The sequence below is a fragment of the Lithobates pipiens genome, unplaced genomic scaffold (genome assembly GCF_037356315.1).
Source record: "Lithobates pipiens isolate NorthernLeopardFrog02 unplaced genomic scaffold, aLitPip1_a1.2 Scaffold_8, whole genome shotgun sequence".
NCBI classification, from domain to species: Eukaryota; Metazoa; Chordata; class Amphibia; order Anura; family Ranidae; genus Lithobates; species Lithobates pipiens.
Genome location: NW_027507903.1, coordinates 589,360,368 through 589,370,577, shown reverse-complemented (window position 1 = coordinate 589,370,577; position 10,210 = coordinate 589,360,368).

The window sequence follows — 10,210 nt, the reverse complement described above, 5'->3', positions numbered from 1 at the left end:
ATTCATACACACATGATCAAGGCACTACAAGTAAAGTTATAAAAAGAAAACACAAATAGAATCTGCATTTGGTGTTAACAAAGGACAAATAAAATATATGATAAATGTATTTATTTTGGAATGTATTAAAGCGGAGCTCCACCCTAAAGTGGAGCTTCTGCTCATTGGAACCCTCCCCCCCTCCCGCGCCACAATTGGCACCTTTCAGGGGGGAGGGGGTGCAGGTACCTGTACAGTACAGATATCTGCACCCACTTCCGGCATAGATATCCGCAGAATCTACGGATATTTAAGCCCCTTTCCGCAGGTCCCCCGCTGTCTGCTGGGAAGCACACGGATCCCAGAGACAGCGATGACCATCCTTATTGTATACAGTGCGACTCGCGCATGCGCAGTAGGGAACTGGGAAATTAAGCCGCAAGGCTCCACTTCCTGATTCCCATACCAAAGATGGCGGCGGCAGCACCCGAGAGATGATCGAGAGATCGGCTTCGGGTGCCGACATCGCGGGCGCGCTGGGCGGGTAAGTGTCCTTATTTTAAAAGTCAGCAGCTGCAGTATTTGTAGCTGCTGGCTTTTAAAAATAAAAACGGCGGAACTCCCGCTTTAACTTAAATATATCTACATATATATATATATATATATATATATATATATATATATTTAGAACTAAATAACTATTATCATCCAAATTGGAAAATAAAAAATATAAACTTTGAGGGCCGGTTCACACTGCAGGCGAGGCGAGGCGACACCGACTTGCCTCGCCGCGACCTGCTGCGACCTCAGCGGCAACTTGCAGATGACTTCTGTATAGAAGTCAATGCAAGTCGCCCCGGGGTCGCCCAGAAGTAGTACAGGAACCTTTTTTCTGAGTCGGAGCGACTCGAGTCGCTCCTCTCAGAACGGTTCCATTGTACAGAACGGGGGCGACTTGCCAGATTGCGGCGAGGCGAGTCGTGTCGCCTCGCATCGCCCGCAGTGTGAACCGGCCCTGACTGCAAGTATCTGCACTCTTGAATAAATTTAGCAATCACATTATTCAGAGTATTTTTTTTGTACAGTTTTTATTCACTGGTTAGTGATCTCAAAAAAGAAACTGTAATTGTCTGTGGTCCTGTGCAAATTTATCAATTACTTTGTCAATCAACTGTTTGTTTTCAGCAATTTTTGCTCTATGTATGCTCATCATGCACAAACCAGATAAGCGATCATCTGCCATTGTCGATCTCAGCCAGGTTTTCACCCTTCTCATTGTGCTGAAAGACCTTTCCATACATCAGAGTCCCCAGAGTTCTCCCATACATCAGAGTCCCCAGAGTTCTCCCGTACATCAGAGTCCCCAGAGTTCTCCCGTACATCAGAGTCCCCAGAGTTCTCCCGTACATCAGAGTCCCCAGAGTTCTCCCATACATCAGAGTCCCCAGAGTTCTCCCGTTCATCAGAGTCCCCAGAGTTCTCCCGTTCATCAGAGTCCCCAGAGTTCTCCCATTCATCAGAGTCCCCAGAGTTCTCCCATACATCAGAGTCTGCTGAGTCACCCAGAGGTAACTCTGCGAGTTCAGATGTAAAAAGGTAACTCTGTGGATTCAGATGTAAAAGGTTAACTCTGTGGACTCTGATGTAAAGGGGGACTCATGTGATTAACTTAATATGATTAGAAATGTTATTTAATTACAAAATACATATATGTATAGTTTATACTATAAAAAAAAAAAAATGCTGTGCGCCGTTCGGGTTTGACTTGAAGAAAAGGTGGCAACCCTAGTGTGCCCCCGAAATATCTTGTTTGTTTCTCCTTACATCAGGGTCCCCAGCGGGTCCCCCTTATTTTAGGGTCCCCAGACAGGGCCCCCCCCTTTGAAGTCCAGCAGCCTCAGATATACATCTGGAAATGAGGTGCCAAGGGGTGAGTGAGAAAACCATCCATCCCTGTCTGTGACAGAAGTCTCCCCCTTCTCCCCTTCTCTCTCCTGCCTCTGAGTGAGCACATTAAGGTAAATCAGGCTTCTCAGAGCACCCCTCACTTTAGAGTTCCCCTTTACATCAGAGGTCTCATCGTACATCAGAGTTCTCAGTGTTCCCCCTTAAATCAAGGTTTCCAGAGCATCCCTTACGTCAGAGTCCCCAGAGTTCTCCCGTACATCAGAGTCCCCAGAGTTCTCCCGTACATCAGAGTCCCCAGAGTTCTCCCATACATCAGAGTCCCCAGAGTTCTCCCATACATCAGAGTCCCCAGAGTTCTCCCGTTCATCAGAGTCCCCAGAGTTCTCCCGTTCATCAGAGTCCCCAGAGTTCTCCCGTTCATCAGAGTCCCCAGAGTTCTCCCATACATCAGAGTCTGCTGAGTCACCCAGAGGTAACTCTGCGAGTTCAGATGTAAAAAGGTAACTCTGTGGATTCAGATGTAAAAGGTTAACTCTGTGGACTCTGATGTAAAGGGGGACTCATGTGATTAACTTAATATGATTATAAATGTTATTTAATTACAAAATACATATATGTATAGTTTATACTATAAAAAAAAAAAAAAAAAAAAATGCTGTGCGCCGTTTGGGTTTGACTTTAAGAAAAGGTGGCAACCCTAGTGTGCCCCCGAAATATCTTGTTTGTTTCTCCTTACATCAGGGTCCCCAGCGGGCCCCTCTTACTTTAGGGTCCCCAGACAGGGCCCCCCCTTCCAGAAGTTCCCCCTATACCTGTGCCCATCAGTGCTGCTAATAAGTGCCCATCAGAGCTGCCTATCATTGCCACTGTCACAGATCAGCTGCGGAGCTGATCTGTGTCTCATCTTTACTGCAGTGGGTCGGCTGGCATCTGTTGTCCACTGTCTGGTGTTCAGCTCTGTGCACTCTCCAGCTATGGGTGTCGACGCCCTTCACCTGTTGCCTAATATATGATTCCTTCCTGCTACTTCCTGTCCAGCCCTTATGTGCTTCTCTATTTAAACCCCTTTCAAAGCTGCTACTGGTTGCTTGAGTAACGTTTGTTCCTAGCTCCCCTGTGTAACCTGTTTACCTGTCTTGTGATCTGATCGTCTGTGTACCGACCCGGCTTGTTCTGATTACGGTGTCTGCAGCCCGCCCTGACCTTGGCTCACTACCTGGCTTTCCTTGATTCATCCATCCATCCTTGTCTACAGTGTCTTCGGGTACTTCCCTAGCGAGCAGGGTGAACCCGGGGGTCATGACCTGGGGTCAGCATGCAGCTAAGTCCAAACCTTCGTGAGAGGGTCACTGGCGGAACACCTACTGACTCTTAGATTCCACGCCCGGGGGATCCCGTGTCACCTGCTCGCCTGAGGGTTCGCTGTTAGTACTGTGACAGCCACCCACCTATCAGTGCCGCCTATCAGTGCCCATCATAGCCATCTCTCAGTGCCTCCTCATCAGTGCCCATCAGTCCAGCCTATCAGTGCCCTTCAGTGCTCCCAATCAGTGTTTATCAGTGATGTCTATCATTGCTGCCTATCAGTGCCCATCAATGCTGCATATCACTGCAGCATCATCAGTGCATCCTCATCAGTGCCCATCAGTGCTGCCCATCAACACTGCATATTAATGCCTCCTCATCAGTGCTGCTTATCAGTGCCCATCAATGCTGCATATTAGTGCCTCCTCATCAGTGTCCTCTCATCAGTGGCCAATGCATAAGTGCTGCTTATCAGTGCCCATAAGTGCTGCTTATTTGTGCTCATCAGTGCTGCCTATCACGTCACGTGTCATTGTCCTGGTGCTCCAGGGCCTTCAAAAGTGTAACAGGTAGTCAACAAGTTAGATGTAATTTATGCTCCTAGAACACGTGACGGCGCTCCCTTCATGTTGGGTCTCTCTAAGTGTTCAGGCTGTGAAAAGTCCCACACATGTGGTATTATAATACTCAGGAGGAGTAGCAGAATGTATTTTGGGGCATTATTTGTGGTATACACATGCCATGTGAGAGAAATAACCTATTACAATGACAATTTTGTGGGGAAAAAAAAAAACAATCTTCATTTTGAAAAGAATTGTGGGAAAAAAATGACAACACCAAAAACCTCACTATGCCTCTTACTAAATACCTTGGAATGTCTACTTTCCAAAAAGGGCTCATTTGTGGGGTATTTGTACTTTCCTGGCTTGTTCGGGTCGCAAGAAATGAGATGTGATCAATTTTTTGTGATTCGCACCACAGCTTGTAGACTCTCTAACTTTCACAAAGACCAAATAATATCCACTAATTTGGGTTATTTTTTACCAAAGATATGTAGTAGTATAAATTGTGGACAAAATTTATGAAGAAAAATTAATAATTTGCATAATTTTATAACAAACAAAGAAAATGTGGTGGTTTTTGTTTTTTTTTAATCGGTCTTTTTTCATTTATAGCGCAAAAAATAAAAAACGCAGAGGCGATCAAATACCATCAAAAGAAAGCTCTATTTGTGGGAAAAAAGGACAAAAAATTAATTTGGGTACAATGCTGCATGACTGAGTAATTGTCATTCAAAATGTGAGAGCACCGAAAGCTGAAAATTTGTCTGGGCAGGAGGGGTGTTTAACCACTTAAGGACCGCCGTATAGCCATTGTACGTCATTACAATGACACAGGCAGGCACAAGCACGTAACTGTACGTGCCTGCCTTCCAGCGGGTGGGGGGTCCGATCGGACCCCCTCCCGCTGGGTACGGCGGTCCCGTTCGCTGCCGGAGCGATCCGTGATGAGGGGATGGCCGTTGGTTTCTGGCCATCCCCTCTCGATCGCTCCTGGCCAGTGACAAACTTCCTCCCCTGTGAAAATGTAAACACAGGAGGAGGAAGTTATGTCACACTCCTCGTGGCGGTCTTTTTGACCGGACAGCACGCAATGAAGACACACAAGTAAGTGCACCAACAGTCCACTGACACATAGGTACACATAGGCACACATTTCACCCCAGTCACCCCCCGATCACCCCCCCGATCGGCCCCCCCGCCCCCCCCAGTCACAGTGTCACTAATGCAGTGTTCATTTATTTATTGATCACTGCATTTAGTGTCAGTTGTGACTGTAAAAAGTGTCATGGCAGCTAGTGTTAGGCCCCTTTAGGTCCAGGGTAGCCCCCTACCCCCCCTAATAAAGGTTTAACCCCTTGATTGCCCTCCCAGTTAACCCTTTCACCCCCTTTTACCAGTGTCACTAAGCAATCGTTTTTCTGATCGCTGCATTAGTGTCACTGGTCCCGCTAGGAAGCTAGTTTTTTTTTAGGTTCAACTCCAGTTTTTTATAGCGTTAGGTACCCCGATATATAACCTAATAAAGGTTTTAACCCCTTGATTGCCCCTAGAGTTAACCCTTTCACCAGCGATCGCTGCATAAGTGTCACTGGTAACGCTGGTTAGCCAGTTAGTTATTTAGTTATTTAGGTTCCCCGTCAGGTTTTTATAAAGCTTCAGGTACCCCCATATAAATACCCAATAAAGGTTTTAACCCCCTGATTGCCCTTAGTTAACCCTTTCACCAGTGATCACCCTATAAGTGTTACGGGTGACGCTGGTTAGGTAGTTCGCTTTTTATAGCATCAGGGCACCTGCCATTTATTACCTAATAAAGGTTTAACCCCCTGATCACCCGGCGGGTGATATAAATTTAGTTTTAGGGTCAGAAAGGGTCTGCGTCGCCCCAGGCAGTGCTAGGTTAGTGCCAGTACCGCTAACACCCACGCGCAAAGCATACACCTCCCTTAGTGGTATATAGTGATGGACGAACTTCCGACGGGACGTTTCGCGAACGCGGACCGCGGACCGCGAACGCGGCCGATCGTTCGCGAAACCGAATGTTCACAGCAGGCCCCATTGACTTCAATGGGAGGCGAACGTCGCAAACCTTTAGGTCAAATTTGCAGCCACAAAATAATTATTAGCTGGGCAAACATAGTCCCACCACATGGCCAATGACATAATACATGTATGAGGTGAATTTGGGATCGATAACTACAAGCATTCTTTTTTTATATGGGAAATTGTTCTGACAATTCTGGACTGTGGAGCGCATGAAGGCAATGGAGGAGAGGGAAGGTCAGGGACCAGGGTAGGCAAAGAAGAGGGTGCAGGAGATGATCACCAGCAGCGTGACATACAGCAATGACACCTGCACCGTGATAGAGTTATCTGACAACAGCACCGTGATAGAGAGCACTGACATCAGCAGCGTGACATAAAGCATTAACACCAGCACCGTGACATACAGCATTGACAGCAACACCGTGATAGAGAGCACTGACATCAGCAGCATGACATAAATCACTCACACCAGCACCGTGATATACAGCACTGACAGCAGCACCGTGATAGAGAGCACTGACATCAGAAGCGTGACATACAGCACTGACATCAGCACCATGATATACAGCACCGACAGCAGCACCATGATAGAGAGCACTGACATCAGCAGCGTGACATTAAGCACTCACACCCGCACCGTGATATACAGCACTGACAGCAGCACCGTGATAGAGAGCACTGACATCAGCAGCGTGACATTAAGCACTCACACCAGCACCGTGATATACAGCACTGACAGCAGCACCGTAAGCAGCCCCAGGAGGAAGCCAGCACAGCACAGGGATGGTGTGATCCCCTCATAATGAGCATAGCACAGGGATGGTGGGAGCACCTCAAAATATGCACAGCAGAGATACAGTCCCAGGAGGAAGTCAGCACAGCACAGGGATGGTGGGAGCCCCTCATAATTTGCACAACAGAGGTACAGCCCCAGGAGGATGTCAGCACAGCACAGGGATGGTGGGAGCCCCTCATAATAAGCAGCCCCAGTAGAAATATGACACCGCTCAACCTCTTCAAAGAGGAGGGTGCGGGCATATAGTATGGTGTGCTTTTTTTGGACAAGGAAGTGAGCCAAATGAAGAAAGAAGGTCTCTGTGCTCGATTAAAAAAATAATTTATAGACATATACATGGTCTACTGGTCACATGTGTTGAATTCCCCCGAGATCCATGCCTCATTCATTTTTAGAAATGTGAGGTAGTTAACACTGTCGTGAGCTAGGCGAGTACGCTTATCGGTCACGATCCCCCCTGCTGCGCTGAACGTCCTTTCGGACAGGACACTGGATGAGGGGCAAGCCAACAGTTCCATTGCAAATTGGGCAAGCTCTGGCCAGAGGTCAAGCCTGCCCACCCAGTAGTCCAGGGGTTCATCACTCCTCAGAGCGTCCACATCGGCCGTTAACCCGATGTAGTCGGACACCTGATGGTCTAGGCGTTCCCTGATGCTGGATCCGGATGACACCTGTCGATGGGTCGGCTGAAAGAATGACCTCATATCTGAAGTCACCAGCACATCTTCAAACCGGCCTCTTCTTGCAGGCGCTGTTGGATTGGTACCCGCAACTCCTTTTCTGGGAGTGGGAATTGCTCCTCTGCCAGCGCACGCAAAAGCAGAATGCAGCATTTCTCGAAGCAAGGCCTGGAAGTGCTGCATTCTGACAGCCCTCTGTGACGGCGGTAACATTTCTGCCATTTTGTGTTTGTACCGGGGGTCTAAGTACGTTGCCACCCAGTACTTGTCCTTGACCCTTATGCTTTTTATATGGGGGTCCCTATTAAAACACTGGAGCATGAAGGCCCCCATTTGCACTAAAGTGGAAGCGGTGTGGTGGCCTGGCTCCTGCTCATCATCCAGGATAATGTCGTCCTCTTCATTCTCCTCTCCCCATCCACGCACAACAGGGATCCCAGAAAGGTTTAAAGCATGCTCTTCTTGCTCCTCCTCATCCGCCCCGGCACCATCCTCCTCTGACTCCTCTTCAGACTCCTGTTGTTGACTTGTCTCAGATAGAGTAGCCCCCCCTGGGAATTCATCCAGCATTGCGACTTCCTCATCTTCCCGCTCCTGCTCCTCCACAGCTTGATCAATGACACGACGCAATGCACGCTCCATAAAGAAGGCATAAGGTACCATGTCACTGATGGTGCCATGGCTGCGACTGACCAGTTTGGTGATCTCCTCAAATGGCCGCAGAAGTCTGCATGCGTCGCGCATGAGCAGCCACTGGCGCGGTGAAAAAAACCCCAGCTCCCCAGAACCGGTTCTTCCGCAGAGTTCATACAGGTAGACGTTAACTGCACGTTTCTGCTGGAGCAGCCTATCAAGCATATAGAAGGTTGAGTTCCATCGCGTCGGGCAATCGCAAATAAGACGTCTGACCGGCAGATTGTGTCGCCGCTGAATGTCAGCAAGGCGAGCCATGGCCGTGTAAGATCTTCTGAAATGGGCTGAGATTTTCCTTGCCTACCGCAAGATGTCCTGGACCCCAGGGTATTTGACAACGAATCGCTGCACGACCAAGTTTAAGACATGTGCCATGCATGGCACGTACGTGATTTTGCCTTGTTTCAATGCACTAAGCAGATTGGCACCGTTGTCACACACCACTTTACCAACTGTCAAATTGAGCGGTGTTAGCCACTGATCTGCCTGTGAACGCAAAGCTGAAAGGAGTGCCGGGCCAGTGTGGCTCTTGGCTTCCAGGCACAACAGACGCAGCGTCTCACCTGGCATGTCGAATAGGTTCTGGGGAGCTTGGGCGGCGCAGCGGAAGAGACGCTAGCAGCGGAAAAGGAGGAGTCAGCCGAGGAGGAGAGGGAGGAGGATGGAGTAGGAGGAGGGGGAGAAGAAGAGTCAGGCCTGCATGCAATCTGTGGCGGTAAAACCAAATCTACACGGGTGCCACGGGTTACATGCTTGACGGCCGTCAGAAGGTTCACCCAGTGGGCAGTAAAAGTGATATACCTTCCCTGCCCGTGTTTGCTAGACCACGTGTCTGTGGTCAAATGTATCTTGGCACCGACACTGTGTGCCAGAGATACATTCACTTGCCGTTGAACATGGCCATATAGCTCTGGGATGCCCTTCTCTGAGAAATACTTCCTTCCTGGGACCTTCCATTGTGGTGTTCCAATGGCCACAAATTTGCGAAAGGCCTCCGAGTCCACCAGTTTATATGGCAGTAGTTGGCGGGCTATCAGTTCTGACAAGCCAGCCGTCAACCGCTGGGCAAGAGGGTTATCCGGCGTCATCATTTTTTTACGCTCAAACATTAGGCCCACGGAAGCCTGCCTTTTTGCAGAAAAACGTGAGCTTGGCGTGATGGAAGGTGGAGTGGAGGACAATTGTGAGGAGAGAGGAGAGGGAGAAGTAGAAGACGAGGCTGGACAGTGAGAGCCTGCAGTGTGGCTTTGTGTGTTCCGTTGCTCCCACTGGGCTCGGTGATGGCTGCTCATGTACCTTCTTAAGGCGGTCATCCCTAGGTGAGTGTTGGGCTTACCGCGACTAATGCGTTGACTGCAAAGATTGCAGATGGCAATGCTATTGTCAGCAGCAGACACCTTAAAAAAAGCCCACACTGCGAAGCCATGTGCCGGTGTCCTGGGAGCGCCAGATGTGACCATACATGGTCGATGACTCGCTCCTGATACATTTGCAGTCTGCTTTGTCCCTCCTGTGCAATGTAAGTTATTCCTGCTTCTCCTCCCTATCTGCTGGTCCATATCTCCCTCTGAACTCCCTTCCTCTTCCTCTCTTGTGGGCACCCACGTGACATCACTAGACACGTCATCATCAACGTCACCTTCCCCACTGCTATAAGTAGAGATCTCGGAGTAGGCAGCAACACCGGGGACCAACCTCCTCCTTGGGCTGATCTGGGTACTGTCGTCAGACTGCTGAGTAGCGGTTGTTGCTACCTCCTCTTCCTGATCCAATGCCAAGAGTGGCTGCGCATCAGAAATGTCCTCTTGATATGGATCAGAAAATAATTCCTGTGACTCAAGCGGAAGGTATGTGGTGGTGGTGGTGGTGTTGTTGGTGGTAGTGTCTTTGGGGGTGCACATAGCAGAGAGTGAAGAAGAGGGTGCAGATCGAGAGGATGAGGAGGGTGCAGAAGAGTAAGGCTGAGCGAGCCACTCAACCAAGTCTGGTGCGTCCTTTAAAGTAATTGTACGCACCTTCTGCAACTACTCCTCCTGAACAGCTCCTGCCCTACCCCTACCACCCCTGCGGAAGGGCCTGCCTCTTCCTCTGCCTGTCATTTTTTAAATGACCCTGTGACAAAACTCTCAGTCCCTATACCGATGAAGGACTGCTGCAGTATAGGGCAGCGGTCAGTTAGCAGTAGTGCACCTCAACCCTATGTATTGTGGACCTATACCAGTCCTTATAGAGTAGCAGAC